Source organism: Schistocerca americana, chromosome 3 (genome assembly GCF_021461395.2).
Source record: "Schistocerca americana isolate TAMUIC-IGC-003095 chromosome 3, iqSchAmer2.1, whole genome shotgun sequence".
Classification (NCBI taxonomy): domain Eukaryota; kingdom Metazoa; phylum Arthropoda; class Insecta; order Orthoptera; family Acrididae; genus Schistocerca; species Schistocerca americana.
Genome location: NC_060121.1, coordinates 116,063,428 through 116,082,929, shown reverse-complemented (window position 1 = coordinate 116,082,929; position 19,502 = coordinate 116,063,428).

Genomic DNA, 19,502 nt, shown 5'->3' with positions numbered 1-19,502 from the left:
AGAAAAAAACAGCACGAAATAAAATAGTCAAACCTGATCGGGAATACTTGAAGATAAACAGGGACAAAGTTGTTGAAGAGACTAATAGGTATTCAACGGACACTTGGACAGACTTTGCGAAAACAATTCAGAAGGCAATGCGATGGGGGCAACCTCCTAGGAGACGAAAACATAGATGGTGGAACGCGAATTGTGATCTAGCCGTTGAAAGAAGAACACAGGCATGGAAGAAATTCAGCAGTAACAGAACATCAGAAACATGGAAGGAATTTCATGAGATCCAGAAACAATCAACAAAGGAAATCAGAATAGAAAAACGGGCATATGACAACAACAGCTTGAAAGAAATTGACGAATATTTCAAGAAAAATAACACTAGAAATTTTTACAGAACATTCAAAGAAAATATGGAGGGTTATCAACCTCGTAGCCTCTGCTTCCGAAGAACAGACGGATCCCTCGTAACAAACACGAAAGAAAATTGCAAAATCCTCAAATACTTTGATGAACTCCTGAATTGCAAGAAATCCACAGAAAAATTAATCTTCCAAAAGGCCACAGCCAACCCAGATTCTAATCCACCCACACAATAGAAGAGATAGAGAGAATCACCGAACAAATGAAAAATAACAGAGCAGCAGGAGAAGATGGTATTATTGCCAAGATCTGGAAGCTCCAAGATGAAAATATCACCAAGCATATTTGTAAGATTATCTCAGAAATTTGGGTCACAGAGAAGTTGCCAGAGGAATGGAAATGTGCTTTGATCCATCCCGTACATAAAAAGGGTGAGAAGTCAGATCCAAATAATTACGGAGGTATTTCTCTAATGGCAGTCACATAAAAAATTCTCACAAAGGTATTATTAAACAGACTAGAACCACAAGCAGAGCCGCAAATAGGGGAATACCAGGCGGGCTTCGGAAGAGGGAGATCAAGCACAGAACAGTTCTGGAACTTGAGAACACTTTTGTAAGTCAGACAGACAAGAAACACTGTAGTTATCTTTGTTGACTTTAAAAAAATCATTTAACTCCATAGACCGACAAACGCTCTTTGACATACTGGAAGAATATGGCATCTACAGAAAAACCAGGGCAATTATACAACAGACGCTCACGGACACCACCTCGAAGAACGACAAGGAGGTGGGCTTTCACCAGTCCTGTTTAACATACTCTTAGACACAATTGTCAAACAGTGGGAAGAACAAGTTAAAGGAATACAGCTATGAAGATGACGTGAAACAAGAACAATCATAAAATGTCTGGCATTTGCAGATGACTTAGCCATATTTAGTAATAACACACAGGAGGCAAAGGAAGCACTGGAGCACCTACACGAAATAGCTACCAAAACAGGTCTACAGATATCGTATGAGAAGACTCAATACATGGAATGACAAACCAACAATGTACACATCATGCAAACGATGTATGGATCCGTAAAAAGAGTCGAAAAACTCATACAAATAGGAGGATCAAGCAAGGCATCCAACCTAGAACGAACAGAAAGACTCCAGAAAGCATACAAACTCACATGGTCACATTATAATAAGAAAAGCATATCAAGACAGGCCAAAATTAGACACTACAAAATAGTTGCATTACTGGAAGCACTATATGCGTCTGGAACGACTACAATTGGAGCATCAGGCATTATAGAGACAGAAAATATAGAACGCAAAATTCTCAGGAAAATATTCTGACCAATACACAAAGATGGCATATGGATAAAAAGACCTACCAATGAGTTATAGCAACACACTGACAGACTCACAAACATGACCAGAAAACGCAGACTAAATTTCTTTGGACATATACAGAGAATGGACAACACCAGGCTTACAAAGAGAATCTTTCATGTAGTAAAACATTCAGGCCTTAAAAGAAATTGGTATCATGAAATAGAGGAAGACATACGGCAGCTGGGGACCAACAAACAAATGATAAAAGACAGAAAGGAATTCATGAACAAAATTAGGAACGCAAAATTAATGGTAAATGAGAAGAAGAAGACGGGATCATTATGGACGGAACAAAGGAAACAAGAGCATAGTCAACGGAAGAAGAGATTTTGCGAAGAGAAAATGAAGAAAGGGAAGAAGTGAAAATTGTGTCATCGTGAGATATTTGAGTTCAAACACTGTCCATAAGGGCAAAAATGATATGAATGAATGAATATTGACCGTATTCTACCCTATGTTTGTTAGCTTCCGTGTATCGCACTGCCTCGCATTTATGGAGAATTTCATGTTAGCAGCTTTTAACGGAACTGGTATTTAAATTTCTTGCATTTTGCTACGAAGTGATGATGTAATTACGCTTTCAGTGGTGTTGCTTCTTGGCACTGCCACGTATTTCACAGTAGTTTGCAGAACATGGATGTAGATGTGCATGAAGATGAGTGTGCTTTTGTAGTCTAACTGGCAAGAACATTCTTTCTTGGAAATGCTAAAAACAGTAGTTACACAACTGTGTTAACATATTATCCGTTAAAGAAATTACGAAAAACGGAAGCGAACAAAATAACTTGCAATACGAGAAGTATAATTACAATGTATTTAAATCGAGTAATTCACACACGGGTTCGTAAGCAGCAAGAAACAAACATCACTCCATAGAATACCAAGCGACGAAACCAGCATCTATTTTATATGAAACAAAAACAAATATGGAATGATTAACCCAACCGAATATTACGGACGAGAGCAAAAATTAAGCGGAATACGAGAAACATAGTAACAATTTCATTAAAAGAGTGCAGTACGCTCAAGAAGATCGTAATAAGGAACACAGCGCGATGAAATTGACCGCTGTGTCATATCACATCTGATGATTTTTAAGCTTTGTCATGCACTAAAACGCAATTATTTCCACATTATAATGGTCACACGGTCTAATTTTCTTTACTGGGTTTAATAAATAAATAATTTTACAGTCAAAAGGCGACTGTTATGTCATTTGCAATATTTTTACACGCTTGTGACTCTCAGCTACGAGATGTTATCGTTAGTATTTGACCGAGATTTCTCGAATGTATTATTTTGCAAGGTAACAAAAACGTTTCCATATACACACCAGACTACCAAGCACACAATAAACTATAAATGAAAAATATTAACGTCTAAAACTCGTATTTCGCAAAGCTACATTACGGGTTTTCGCGCAATGTTTTCTCGTATACGAAATTCAGAGCCAGGCCACTAGAAGCGCTGCTGTCGTTCTCTTTTTCCGCATCATGGCACGGGACTCACTCTGCTTATCATTTGGTGATCTGTGCTGAAGGCTATTGAAATGTGTCCCCACAACAGAGCTGGCAGCGTCCTCTGTGTCACCAGGCAGGAGAACTAGCCAGCTGACCAGCTGACCAGGGCAGTGGGACAAGGTCAGGCGCACCAGTAGCCGCCTCGTACTAATGGCTGCCTCGGCCACACCCGGGAGGCCACATGTGTTTCTGTGGAGGTACGGCTAGTAACATCAGCAGTAGAGTTTTTTCTTACACACAAATCATTTTCGCATTGATACACACACCTCATGTTACATGACTTAGAACGCTGCTGCTGTTTTCGGATGTATCACTGAAGAATAAAACTGAATCCAGCCGTTCTATCATGTGAGTGTTTCGGGCCTAGGACTATCGTCGGACGGTAGCACCACCATGCTGCTTCTTCTACTGCTCCAACCTCTTCATCTCAGAGTACAACTTGCACCAAACGTCCTCAATTACGCATGTACTCCAATATCTGTCTTTCTCTACAGTTTTTGCCATCAACAGCTCCCTCTAGCATCATGTAAATTATTCGCTGATATCTTAATATACGCCCTATCATCCTGCCCTTCTTCTTGTAAGTATTTTCTGTATGTTCTTTCCTTCTCCGATTTTGCCGAGAACCTATACCTCAGCTTGTCGGACCGCGCATTTTTCAACAGTCTTTCGTGGCACCACTTTCTCCTTGCTTCCTTCGTCATTGGTTATTTTGCTTCCAGGGTAGCACAATTGCTTAATTCTTGGTCACCAGTTTTGATATTAAATCTGCTGCCAATCTCGTTTCTCTTAGCACTCATTATTTTCGTCTTGGTCGGTTGTTCTCAATACAGATTCCAGTAGTCATTACACTGATCGTTTCATTCAACAAAACCTGTAATTCTATTTTTCTTTCACTGAGAATAGCAATGTCATTTGCGAATATTATCACTGATATTCTCTCGCCCTGAATTTTAGTCCCACTTCTTTTATTTCCGCCATCACAGTTCGTAGTAATAGAAAGTTATGGAATAAAACAGAAGTAATATTCAGCGTTCCCCAAGGAAGCGTTATAGGCCCTCTATTGTTGCTGGTCTATATTAACGACATAGGAGACAATCTGAATAACCGCCTTAGATTGTTTGCAGATGATGCTGTCATTTACCGTCTTGTCGTCATCAGATGAGCAAACTGATTTAGATAAGATATCTGTATGGTGTGAAAAGTGGCAATTGACCCTGAATAGGGAAAAGTGTGAAGTGATTCACATTAGTACTAAAAGAAACCAGCTAAATTTCGATTACGCGATAAGTCACACAAATCTGAAGGCTGTAAATTCAACTAAATACTTGGGATTACAGTCACAAATAACCTAAATTAGAACTATCACATAGATAATATTGTGGGTAGAGCAAACCAAAGACTGCGATTCATTGGCAGAACACTCAGAACGTGCAACAGATCTACTGAAGTGTCTGCTTACACCACGCTTGTCCGCCCTATTCTGGAGGATTGCTGTGCGGTGTGACATCCGAATCAGGTGGGACTGACGGATGACATCGAAAAAGTGCAAAGAAGGGAAGCTCGTTTTGTATTATCGCAAAATAGGGGAGATAGTGTCACAGACATGATACGTGAATTGGAGTGGCAATCATTAAAACAAAGACGTTTTTCGTTGCGACGGGATCTTCTCATGAAATTTCAATCACCAGTTTTCTCCTCCGATGGCGAAAACGTTCGGTTGGCACCCACCTGCATAGGGAGAAATGATCATCACGATAAAATAATAGAAATAAGGGCTCGCACAGAAAAATTTAAGTGCTGGTTTTTCCCGCGTGCCGTTCGAGAGTCGAACGGTAGAGAGATAGCTTGAAGGTGGTTCATTGAACCCTCTGCCAAGCACTTCGTTGTGAATAGCAGAGTAATCACTTAGATGTAGATGCAGATGTAGATGTACTGCGTTGTCCAGCCTGGACAATAGGGGCGAATGACTGCATCTTGCCATACACCGTTTTTAATCCGAGCATCCATTCTTGGCCTTCCAATCTCATTGTTCGCTCTTGGTTCTAGTGAAGAGGGGAGGGGGTTATAGGACTAAACGGTGAACGGATCCCCACAGCTTTCTCCAGTTTTTCTCAGAATTTCGAACGCACCATTTTACATTGTTCAACACTTTTTCCAGGTCGACAAATCATATGAATGTCTTTTGATTTTTCTTTTGTCATGCTTTCATTATCAGCCAAAACATCAGCACCGCCTCTCTGGTGCCTTTATCTTTCTCAAAGACAAACAGATCGTCATTGAGCCGTGCGTGGCTCGAGTTCGCAGCATCATGTATTTTACACCCTGCTTTTAAAGTACTTCCACCTCACTACGTTAATTTAAATTAGTGCTGTCAGTGAGTTGCTGCTTTGCCTGACCGTGACCGGCGCTAGCAGCGCGTATCGATATATCCCCTCTCGTGGTATCTTTGCTCGACTGCTATTACTTCCCGGTGGTTGTCTGTCGTAAGCGAGCTCGGGTATCGAGTTCGTGTCTGCCAGTCAGTTGGAACGTGTCTGGAGTGCAGTCCGGATCTGCCAGTCGGGGAGACACAATGCGGCACTAGTGCAGTCGGGTTCGAGCAGTGAAGTCTACGTCGACGTGGCTCTCCGACCATTGTCACCACGCATCACTTGAGCCGGGCCACAGTCTCGGTGGATCGTCGGTCGGTCGTCCTACCGAACGACGCGTTTTGGCTCGCCGATCTTTCATGAGTCGGCTGTGTGTGTGTGCGTCGACTCCCATTTTGTCTTCGTGCGTACTTAGTTACTGTAGTGTCGTTCAGGTCTTCGTGCAAGTGTTTGTCAGGTTGTGTGTGTAGTTGGCATTAGTTCCACTGACGATTATTTTAAGTGTTGTCGGCGTTCTGGCTCTGAGAGGTTGGCCGTCTCATCAGGCGACGTGTAACTGGTTCTCTGAGCGCTTCTGGGCCCCTTCAGTTACCATCTCGTGGAACTTGGGTCGGTCCTTTCCTGGTGCAGGGATGTCGGTTAGCCAGTGGGCGTGTTTCCCCTGCATGATTGGGTCCGATCCAGTATTTCCGCCGTCGTGTGTCTGGAAGTGAGTGGGAGACCGACCAGCGGTGCAGTCGCGACGGAGCAGCAGTCGCGGACGGACCAGCAGGAGTCGGTCGCTTGCTGTGGACCAGAGAAGTTATCTCCACGCTGTGCAGTCGATTGGGTCCGCTGGCAGTCCCTGCGCAGTGACGAAGCGTGTGTGGAGCTGTCCGATCGCTACGAACTTCGTGGTTCACCGACCCAGGACGTCAAAGTTGAGTAGTGGTTTCACGTACCCAAGCCTCGTCCATTCATGTTGTGGTTCGCCTCGGTGGTTCGTCGTTGGGGAGGTTTTCCTGTGAGCAACACCGAGTGTTTCTATTGCTGAAATTTAGCCGCCATGAGGGGCAATTAACTATTTTGGTTGACTTCAATTCGAGTGCACGAGCGGAATTTTCTGTCGTGTGGCCGTTAGCGTTCTGGTTACTTGCCCTGGCCACTAACGTAGTTTTTAGGCCTTGCCTGTTGCTGCTGCCTAACATGGTGTGTAGTTTTGGCAGCTCAGTTCACATACGCGTTTGTTTGGGGTCTCGAATTCTCGTGTATACCGTCGTGGCAAGCAAACGGTTAGTTGGTCGGTCCGTAAGTGTCCCTTGGTTGGGTTCGCACGAATTAAGTGTAGTTGGTCTCACCACCTGTCTCGAGGGCAGACCGATCCACTGGAGACTCCTGAGTGCCGTTCTCTTAATTACCCTTTTGGCAGTGTTAATGTTGTTGTAATTTAACTGTATTTTATATTTTTAATTTGGCAAGGTTAGTTGTGGGCCTTTAGCCCTAGAAACATGTTCTCAGAGTTTCCTTAAAGTCCAAACATTACAGCTTCCTGCTCTTGGAAGGTTATTGTAATTTCCTCTGAAAGATTTTACAAGTTATTGTGGGCCTTCCGCCGCTGGTGTTGCAAAAGGGGAATTTTTAAACTTACTGTATTGTTTTACCGATTGTTGCAATATATATTTCCTTAATTTACACCGAGCGAGGTGGCGCAGTGGTTAGACACTGGACTCGCATTCGGGAGGACGACGGTTCAATCCCGCGTCCGGCCATCCTGATTTAGGTTTTCCGTGATTTCCCTAAATCGCTCCAGACAAATGCCGGGATGGTTCCTTTCAAAGGGCACGGCCGACGGCCTTCTCCGTCCTTCCCTAATCCGATGAGACCGATGACCTCGCTGTCTGGTCTCCTTCCCCAAAACCAACCAACCAACCATAAGTTACAGAATTTAACATTGCGGCCTTCAGCCATCTTATTGCGTTTGCTTATCTCTTTATGTGCACCGTATGGGCCATCAGCCCTGTTAGCATCTTAAAACATTGTGACCTTCTACCTTCAGTAATAATCATAGTATATTTAGAATTTTGAAGGTCTAAAGCATCTGTTTGGAGGCTTTCAGCCGCGAAGTAAATTTAATTCTTTCAAAAGTGTATTTGTGAACTAAATGATAATAAATTACAATTGTGAAATGAATCCGACCGCAACCCCCTTGACCCTTTCCACAATCCTAGTGATTTAGCGGGCGTTTCACTCATCTAACAGATCCCCAACTTTTTTATATTCTTCTGGACGTTATTGTTCACAGCTACTTTGATGCGTGAGCTGTTGTGCGATAGCTCTTGCGTTTATCTTCTCTTACTATCTTCGGAATTGTGTGCATGATACTTTTCCGAAAGTCAGCATACCAACTTGAATACAGTAGTTGTATGGTTGCCATGTCACCCAATGATTTTAGGAATTATGATGGGGCGCTATCCATCTCCCTGCTTTATCTGATATCAAGTCTTTCGAATATCTCTTAAATTTTAACTCTAATACCGGGTCCTCTATTTTTTCATTATCGACTTCATTTTCTTCTCCCTTGCTCCTAGTGCAAATCCCATATTCTCTCGTTACCCTTTCTTCTATTCCTTCCCCTACAATCGCATTCCAGTCCTCCACAACTATTAGATTCTCATCTCCCTTTACGTACTGAATTACCCGTTCATTATCCTCATAACCCTTTTCCCTATCTTCGGCTTGCGACCTCGGGATGAACTCCTGAACTATTATTGTCAGTGTTGGGGTGCTGTCGATTCTGGTGAGAACAGCCCTACCACTGAACTGTTCATAGTAACCCGCTCTATGCCCTACCTTCCTATTCATAACGAATTCTACTCCCGTCATACCATTTTCTGCTGCTGTTGATATTACCCTGTAGTCGTTTGACCAGAAATCCTTGCATCTTTCCATTTCACTTCACTGACCACCGCTATATCTAGATGGAGCCTTAGCATTTTCCTTTTTAGGTTTTATAGCTTCCCTACTACGTTCAACCGTGTGATATTCCACGTTCCCGTTCGTACAACGTCACCCTTTCGTTGGTTTTTCCATCTTCTTTTCATGGTCACCTTCCCCTTAGCAGTCCCCTCCCTGAGATGGCTATGGGGGACTTGTCTGAAATCTTTTACGAATGGGGAGATCATCATTTATAGGCCGCGTGTTCTATGGACACACTTTACCTGTCTTTAATGCAGTGGATTCCAATACCTTCTGGATCCTCATGTGTTGATCACTGCTGATTCATCCACCTTTTAGGGGCAGTTTCACACCCCAAGGGCAAGAGAGTGTCCCTTAACTCTGTGCAGTCTTTGACAAGGCCGTTGGTCAGTAGGGTCACTAGCGTAACTCCTCATTAATTTAAGTCTCCGGCTGCCATTGCTGGTCATATTTGTTCCAAATATGAGCAGTGATCAAGTTCGAACTCGGCAGCCAGGACGTTTTAATTACGAGTCAAATGCGATAACCCTAGACCACAGGTGACATTACTGGATCCAAAACGAAATGTCTCAGCCCGTCCGGTATCGCACCCTAATTAGTTTTCTTAATTCGAATGTAATCAACGCTGCAACAACCCATCCTTGAACGCTTACGACAACAGTGCGCCAACGTCTGACTCAGCGGTTACGTGGCGCAGAGGCTTCCAGTGAGGCTAAAAAGTGTAAATGACGAAGAACTAAGTGGCAGGCCATCTCTCTGTAAAGAACTGGGACCCACAAAAGATGTTCCTGTTCCCATTCAAAAGGCCCGTTGGACAGAGAGAGTATCAGAAATCTCTATAGAGACTGGTCCACAGCTATAATGAATTGTTTAAATTATGTACTGCCGCCTGCAGCTGTCATTGTTTTTCTCTATCCGTTGTGCGACTGATCTTAGACGATTATCATTTTAAAGGAAGCACCACACATATGACTAATACACCTAGGCCCTTTTTTTAACATATTTTATTAATCTTAAGTTCACATGAAGGGAAACACTCTTGTCCATCATCTGTTTATGTCAATACGTCGTCTTCTTATGTCTGTGTATGCTTTAGCATAAGATCCTAGCATTTCCGTAGTCTCATGCCAATATTAAACATTTTGCGACCAACGCATTTGTTGAGTACCATGTTGTGGGTAATGTACAGGATGTTACAAAACAATACCGAGAAACTGCAAGGGATTGTAGAGAGTGTCGTGAGGAACAAACTGAAGATAGGAACTCGTGACTGGGAATGTCATCCAATGATGTTACAGAGCGTCGAAATTATAGCTGCAGGCTCCTGCAGTTAGGCCACCTTTTCGACAGCAAACGTGACCTTGTACTCTGACGGGCCGTAAGCGGAACGTCGCACAATGTTGTCTGCTCTTCAGTAATCGCGACTGATTACCACGACCGCCAGTGGAGAAGATGTAGCTAGGTGCTGTGTGGACAGGCCTGGTCACCAATCAGTCCGATGCTCTGTAGTCTCAGTGTATGATGGTTGTGGACACAGGTTTCAATCTGCAGTTTATCTCCTGTACACTGAAAAATGCTGGAGATTTTAGAGGATTGCAGGAGGAAAAATAAACTGCGGATGGAAACCCGTGTCCGAAACCGTCATTCACCAAGGCAACAGAGCATTGCATTCATATGAGACAAGACCTTTCAATGCAACAACCACCTCCATCTTCTCCACTGGCGATTATTGAATAAGAAGCAACATTGCCAGGCGTTTCGCCTACGATACGTAAGCGTACGATGTCATGTTTGCTGTCTAAGGGGTGGCCTCGGTATCGTTTTATATCTTCGACGTTGTGTAGCGTCGATGGACGATTCCGGCCATGGATTTCTATCCTGACTTTGTTCCTCATGACACTCTCTACAACCCCTCCAGATTATAATATCAAAAAACTGTGACGTGCGCTCGTACTGAAGGTGCTAGTGATATCGACTTTATGACATCTCGACACCAGCTCTCATAAGGACAATGACGCTGGTGACTATTTAAGTACACACAGGTGTAGAGACTTGTACGGCACAATGTACGGTCGATGAATTTTTTATGAAGTAAATTGTATTAATCTACACACCTTAGGCTACTATCTAACTTGTAGTTATGTTTAACTTTTAAATAATTGAATGAATGGTGCTTCCATTTAAGAGGAGATTCTAACTGATAATGGCCTAACACCGAAACTATACAATCGTACAACGAACAAATCAAAAGGTGACAGCTGCAACGTGGCGTTACAGTAGCAGAAATACAGAATGTTTATAAACTAGTTAAACAAAAGTAACCTTTAATTGTGGAAAAGGTAAATAATTTACAGAAATGTTTGTTGCGGCACATGATGTAGTACGTCTTCAAATTTTATTCCCGCCTGACACTGTTGTGCAGACCGTGCGCAGTGTTCTTTATGATTTCAGGAATCCAAATCCGGTAATACAGTTCAAAGAGAACTCGGGACCAAATATCGCAAGCCGCCACCTCAGAGACAAATTGTTATTAACTGTCATAATCGTGTCACCGAAACTGGCTGTGTATCGCATAGGACGCACCAATAGGACAAGTTCGGCAGTGCTTACGTTCGTAGTTCTGATAAATCAACGAGACAACAGCATATGATAACAGAACTTATTTTCCAGCAAGATGGGGCGCCACCACGTTATCATAATGAAGGTGTCATCTATCTCCGTAGCGATGTGTCGACTTGGATTGACGTGGTGGAACAACGTACTGGTCCTCATGATCAGCGATATTAACTCCAATGGATTTCTGCGTATGGGCTTACATTAAAGGCAGAGTGTTTGTTTCTCCACTTGCGGGAAACGTCGACGAGCTGCGACAATCGATAACACAAGCAGTTGTCACCATACATCAAGATTTGCTTCATAGGATTTGGCAGAAAACTGAATACAGATGAGAGATTTGTCGTGTTACAAAAGATAGCCACACTGAACATTCGTAAATAAAACTTGAAGATATACTGCATTCAGTGCTGTATAAAATGTTTCTGTAAGATATTTATCTTTTTTACGATTAAAGATTACTTTCGTATCACTAATTTATAAATACACAACATTGCAGCTGCATCCTTAGCCGACGAATCACCGTGGAAGAATATTGTGTGTATCAATACGGCCTCGAACAATGAAGAAAAGCAAGCAGTGGAAATTTGTGGATCTCCCTCACCGAAAAAAACCAAGATCCTACCATCATCGGACAGTATGATGCTCAATACTTTCTGGAACCCTTGCGGTATGGTGCTCGTAAATGGAGAGACTGCGACAGGTTATCAAGACTAAGTGTCGCAGGAAGCTGTCCACGGTCGTGTTTGCGTTCGCCAAGAAGGCCCCAGCTCATTCCGCGCAGGATAAGATCACACTTTTTTTTTTTCGCTATAAAATTTTCTCTCCTTCCCGCCACGTGAGATGGTACTGAGGGATACCCTGCTCTTTCCTCGGATGAAGGAACCATTGCGTGGCAGACATTTCTAGATTGACGACGAGGTGATTTTCGAAGTGGAGCGTTTGCGGAACCGGCGAAATGCTGACGTCTATAAGCAGCGTCTACAGCGAGTCATCTACAATTGGGAAAAATTTGTCGCATTGAATGTTCAACATGCAGAGAACTACTAATACCAACTTCCATGGTCGTAGGTTGATGTTTTCGAAGTGACAAGACTGCATGATCTCCACACATACTTCTTGACGGAAAGGTTCGCTTTGTAGAGTACAAAAAATGGTTCAAATGGCTCTAAGCACTATAGGACTTAACATCTGAGGTCGTCAGTCCCCTAGATGGTTCAAATGGCCCTAAGCACTATGGGACCTAACATCTGAGGTCGTCAGCCCCCTAGACTTAGAATTACTTAAACCTAACTAACGTAAGGACACCACACACATCCATGCCCGAGGCAGGATTCGAACCTGCGTCCATAGCAGCAGCGCGGTTCTAGACTGAAGCGCTTAGAAGCGCTCGGCCACAGCGGCCGGCTTTGTGGAGTAAAATGCAGTAGTCTGCTTCATGTATATGTGACATGCTTTTATTTGAGCAGACTACATACTGCATGGCTGAAACATCCGTTTATTTAAACTAGGAGTTGACTAGGACAAAATGTGGCAGGTATGAATTAATGGAAGAGGAACGTTGCACCAACACGTGGTTGCGTGGTCTTTGTTGCGGAATTATCATGGTTTATTTATTTATTCTTGTCCAAGATATAATACGATAGAAACAATAAAATTAATAACTAACATTGTCCAAACAAACTTACTTAACGTAAACGTTTCAACACATTAACAATATATTAAATAATACTTTAGTGGAAGGGACCGATGGCCTTTGTAGTCTGGTCCCTTCGACCCCTACAAACCAACCAACTATAGTAGAAACGAAATTGTATTCACCACGCTATCCAGGTGTCCAGATTCAAAAATATATTTCAGAAATGCCTGAATAGCTGTTTTATTTCCCGTAGCCAAGTCGCCTGAGGTGCATGACTAATGAAACTTTCTGAAGGTTATCAAGTCTGGTGGACTTTCTTAGTTCGTCACATTCACTGTGTTTATCAGCAGTAACGTAGCCCCATTTCTTCAGTATTTTTTACAGCGGGATACGCCCGTCCTTAGATGACTTAGGACTATTCAGATCGTATAAGGGAGTTCGAAACACGCTGAAAGTTCCCTCTAGGGGTTCTTCCATTGGGCTGCTGGAGACGAGTTCCGTCATGTTTCTATCCGGAGGTTTATCAGATGATAACGGTGTTGCTTCAGCTCACTGTCAATGACACGACCTGTCTCTTTCAGCGCTGAATCTACTTCTTTTGCATGAGTAGAATTTCTCCGGACAGGAGCCACCCGTTCCGCTGCAGGAAAAAATACGAAGCAGATGAACAAAGAACTGTGGGTTGCGCTAACCGTAAGCTGTTTGTCTGCTTTCGTAATGTGTTGTTCTGGGCGCCTGATGGTGGTGATGATGAATCTCCATTTTTAGAATCCTCTCAAGATTTTAGGAACGAAAAAGTGAATACACTGCAGCACACACAGACCACAACTGAGCTGGAAACAAAAGTACATGACTGTACACTACTTGTTGCACAAAGAAGCACATTTGTATGATGGCTCTGAGCACTATGGGACTTACCTTCTGAGGTCATCAGTCCCCTAGAACTTAGAACTACTTAAACCCAACTAACCTAAAGACATCACACACATCCAGCCCGAGGCAGGATTCGAACCTGCGACCTTAGCGGTCGCGCGGTTCCAGACTGTAGCGCCTAGAACCGCTCGGCCACTTCGGCCGGCCACATTGGTATGATAATTGGTTTAAAAGTTGCGGTGTCACCGCCAGACACCACACTTCCTAGGTGGTAGCCTTTAAATCGGCCGCAGTCCGTTAGTATACGTCGGACCCCCGTACCGCCACTACCAGTGATTGCAGACCGAGCGCCGCCACACGGCAGGTCTAGTCTAGAGAGACTCCCTAGCACTCGCCCCAGTTGTACAGCCGACTTTGCTATTTGCTAGCGATGGTTCACTGTCTACATACGCTCTCATTTGCAGAGACGATAGTTTAGCATAGCCTTCAGCTACGTCATTTGCTACGACCTAGCAAGGTGCCATATTCAGTAATTAGAATGAATTCTGCACAGACAATGTTGTGAATCATTTACCGTCAAGGGCGACGTTCATCATTAATGGATTAAAGTTAAGTATCAAACTAATTTCGTCGGCTTTCTGAATTCTCATTCCAGACCTCACGTGAGTATAGTTCTTCCCTCCACACACGCCAGCCTGCGTGAGCTAAAACGCGTGCATTTCGGCCTCCATTCGTAACACGGTGTTGGCTCTTCTGCTAAAACAAAAAAAGTATTTTCTCATTTCAAACGGAATGAAATGATCGTGTGGCATTAAATGTGTGTGTGAAACCATATGGGACTTAACTGCTAAGGTCATCAGTCCCTAAGGTTACAAACTACTTAACCCAAATTATCCTAAGGACAAACACACCCATGCCCGAGGGAGGACTCGAACCTCCGCCGGGATCAGCCGCACAGTCCATGACTGCAGCGCCTTAGACTGCTCGGCTAATCCCTAGCCGGGCGACGTCAAGTGCGGTTGTTCAACCGTCTCGTGCCAGTCTTCTTATGTGACGCCACTTTGGTGACTTGCGCACTGATGACGATAAAATGATGAGGACAACACCTCGTCTATAATCGGACAAAATCTCTGGTCTGAACAGAAATCGAGCCAGGGATCATCTAATGTAGAGACAGCAACACTATAACCACTTTTTGTCGTTTTCCTTTCAGTATGTTTCTTTGTGATTTTTTCGTCAGGGGTTCTGTGCGTATCTTACGTTGCATCTTACAAACTTCACCGACGGGAACTTCGATCAGATTTTGATTTACAGTATTGGCAGCCCCCGGAGCGAACACGATGAGCTACTATGCCGGCCACTCCTAAACTAACTCACTCACTCACTCACTATATCGACGGGCCTACCTTGGCCCGAGGTGTAGGAGTTTAAGCTGGTTGAGCTATTCCTCCTGAAATCCTCTCTATTGGGAATGTTTTTCTTCGCGTTCTGGATTGGCCTCTGGTTTCTGTGGATGAAGGAATTTATCTGCCGGGTGATTCCGGCGGCTTCTTGTTCTTCTTTTTCTTGCTGCTTCCTGGCTGCCCGAATTCTATCTTCTTCAGGCGGGAGAAGTCCACTGGCGGCGTCTGTTGCTGGATGTACATGACTGCTTGGTCAGTCATGTGTCGCCAGTCCTCGTCAGTGAAGATCGGGTGCTTGTTTATAAGCTCCAGATCTGCACGCATGACGAGTTCCCTCCCGTGCAGCTTCTGGTTCAAGGGTTCGCACCCCCAGTGGAATGGATAAGGTTTATGAGGTAGGGGAGGAATACTCCTGAACCACCTAATGTCAAACACCTTTCGGTCTGTAGAAGACGTTCTTCGCCAGGAAAACAATCGTTACGGAAGGTTGAACACAGAACAATGTACGCGTCATTTAGTGCTTCATCTTAAGCAGATGTGAACGACTGTCGCTTTGTGGTCGGAAACGGTCTCCGGGCCGCCCGAAACAGGACACACACAATACGTTAAACGACTGCCAACTGCATGGGATGGGGTGGGGTGAGGCGGCGCCGGCCGCAGGGCGATGCTGGCTGGGACCGCGGACACGCCCTCTGCGGCGGCAGCGCCCAGCTGACTGCTGACTGCTGACGCCTCGACAAAGCGGCCGTCACCACCTCGCTAGGCCCAGACAAAGCCGCGAACCCCTTGCCGGCGCCGCGATTATAATATGAATTCCTCCGGCGGAGAGCGTTTCATAACCGAAAGCCAACGTCGCCACCTCTCTCGCCATGACCCGCCCCAATGGTGGTCCACTGCTTGGGAATATCGAGGGAAGCGATCAACAGCAGGGGAATGACCCTTACATGGGCCACACCTTGTCTCTTTTCTCACAGCGTCTTCCGAAGGCCGATCACTTACCTGGATATCATAGTACCGGTTACCATTTCATCTACATCTAAATCCAGACTCCGCAAGCCACCTGACGGTGTGTGGCGGAGGGTACTTTGAGTGCCTCTATCGGTTCTCCCTTCTATTCCAGTCTCGTATTGTTCGTGGAAACAAAGATTGTCGGTATGCCTCTGTGTGGGCTCTAATCTTTATCCTCATGGTCTCTTCGCGAGATATACATAGGAGGGAGCAATATACTGCTTGAGACTTCGGTGAAGGTATGTTCTCGAAACTTCAGCAAAAGCCCGTACCGAGCTACTGAGCGTCTCTCTTGCAGAGTCTTCCACTGGAGTTTACCTATCATCTCCGTAACGCTTTCGCGATTACTAAATGACCTGTAACGAAGCGCGCTGCTCTCCGTTGGATCTTCTCTATCTCTTCTATCAACCCTATCTGGTACGGATCCCGCACTGCTGAGCAGTATTAAAGCAGCGGGCGAACAAGCGTACTGTAACCTACTTCCTTTGTTTTCGTATTGCATTTCCTTAGAATTCTTCCAGTGAATCTCAGTCTGGCATCTGCTTTACTGACGATTAACTTTATATGGTCATTCCATTTTAAATCACTCCTAACGCCTACTCCCAGATAATTTATGGAATTAACTGCTTCCAGTTGCTGACCTCTTATATTCCAGCTAAATGATAAAGGATCTTTCTTTCTGTGTATTCGCAGCACATTACACTTGTCTACATTGAGATTAAATTGGCATTCCCTGCACCATGCGTCAATTCGTTGCAGATCCTCCTGCACTTCAGTACAATTTTCCATTGTTTCAACCTCTCGATATACCAGAGCATCATCCGCAAAAAGCCTCAGCGAACTTCCGATGTTATCCACGAGGTCATTTATGTATATCGTGAATAGCAACGGTCCTACGACACTCCCCTGCGGCACACCTGAAATCACTCTTACTTCGGAAGACTTCTCTCCATTGAGAATGACATGCTGCGTTCTGTTATCTAGGAACTCTTCAATCCAATCACACAATTGGTCTGATAGTCCATATGCTCTTACTTTGTTCATTAACCGACTGTGGGGAACTGTATCGAACGCCTTGCGGGAGTCAAGAAACACGGCATCTACCTGGGAACCCGTGTCTATGGCCGTCTGAGTCTCGTGGACGAATAGCGTGAGCTGGTTTCCACACGATTGTCCTTTTTGAAACCCATGCTGATTTCTACAGAGTAAATTTCTAGTCTCCAGAAAATTCATTATACTCGAACATAATACGTGTTCCAAAATTCTACATCTGATCGACGATAGAGATATAGGTCTATAACTCTGCACATCTGTTCGACGTCCCTTCTTGAAAACGGGGATGATCTTTTCCAATTCTTTGGTACGCTACGATCTTCATCCTGAAGTAAACGTCAGAGGAGATAAAATGCGTTCCGTAGAGAGACAAGAGCAATTGCGGTACATCAACTTCCTGTCTTCGTGTGGGCGTGAATGCGGAGCTACTTCAATCTCAAAGTATTGCTTGTACATTTGTAGCAGACAGTGCACCAGTAATAGCATTGAAACCTCCAGTATCTTTTTTATTCATCTTCACTAAACATCAAATTTCACTTCAAAATGGCTCTGAGCACTATGGGACTCAACTGCTGAGGTCATTAGTCCCCTAGAACTTAGAACTAGTTAAACCTAACTAACCTAAGGACATCACAAACATCCATGCCCGAGGCAGGGTTCGAACCTGCGACCGTAGCGGTCTTGCGGTTCCAGACTGCAGCGCCTTTAACCGCACGACCACTTCGTCCGGCAAATTTCACTTCAGTATCGTTCGTTGCCACATTATTTTAATGCTATTTCAGTTTGAATAATTCGACGCTAATAAAACTTTTCACGATCACGTATCATCTTTTAATATTTTTATTACGAACTGATATGGTGTGTGACGCCCTTCATATCAATCTTGGAGGTTCAGAAGAGACCACTCTGTCGCTATGCAAGGGATGAACAAAGATATGGAAACACCATGCCTAATATGGTGCAGGAAAGTCTATGCCGTTCAAAATAGCTTCCACTCGCATCACAGTGCACAAATACTGATCCTGTGTGGTATTCAACGGAATTTTTCACCATTCCTCCTCCAAAATGGTGACAAGTTCAGGAAACGATGATAGACGTGGGTAGTGATCACGCTCACGTCTCTCCAAAGTAGACCACAAAGTCTCCATGACATTGAAATCTGGCTGTAGTGGTCAGAGGAGATGCGATGATTCACCCTCCACTCCTGGAAGACACGATGTGTGTGAACAGTAGAGATGGGCAAACTCGCTCATCCTTGGGAACTAGTTCGCTGGTGATCGCTCTTTTCTGGGAACAGTACATTTTTACTCGTTCACCGTTCATTTGTGCTTAGTGTATGGTTCTTATCAAAAATTGAAAATTAGTAACATAGGTGACTGAAGATGGAAGGCGCCAAGAGGGGGACACTGGAGGCAGAGTTTTTTTTCATAACAGGATTCTCACACAGTTGTGATTTTTGTAAGTCTGCAAAATCTCTCGTTTAGCCAACTGTAGCGTTATGTGGCTGACTGCAGTGAAATACACTACTGGCCATTAAAATTGCAACACCACGAAGATGACGTGCTACAGACGCCAAATTTAACCGACAGGAAGAGGATGCTATGATATGCGAATGATTAGCTTTTCAGAGCATTCACACAAGGTTGACACTGGTGGCGACACCTACAACGTGCTGACATGAGGAAAGTTTTCAACCGATTTGTCATACACCAGTTGACCGGCGTTGCCTGGTGAAACTTTGTTGTGATGCCTCGTGTAAGGAGGAGAAATGCGTACCATCACGTTTCCGACTTTAATAAAGGTCGGATTGTAGCCTACCGCGATTGCGGTTTATCGTATCGCGACATTGCTGCTCGCGTTCGTCGAGATCCAATGACTGTTAGCAGAATATGGAATCGGTGGGTTCAGGAGGGTGATACGGAACGCCGTGCTGGATCCCAATGGCCTCGTATCACTAGCAGTCGAGATGACAGGCATCTTATCCGCATGGCAGTAACGGATCGTGCAGCCACATCTCGATCCCTGAGTCAACAGATGGGGACGTTTGCAAGGCAACCATCTGCACGAACAGTTCGACGACGTGTGCAGCAGCATGGACTATCAGCTCGGAAATCATGGCTGCGGTTACCCTTGATGCTGCATCACAGATAGGAGCACCTGCGATGGTGTACTCAACGACGAACCTGGGTGCACGAATGTCAAAACGTCATTTTTTCGGATGAATCTAGGTTCTGTTTACAGCATCATGGTGGTCGCATCCGTGTTTGGCGACATTGCGGTGAACGCGCATTGGAAGCGTGTATTCGTTATCGCCATACT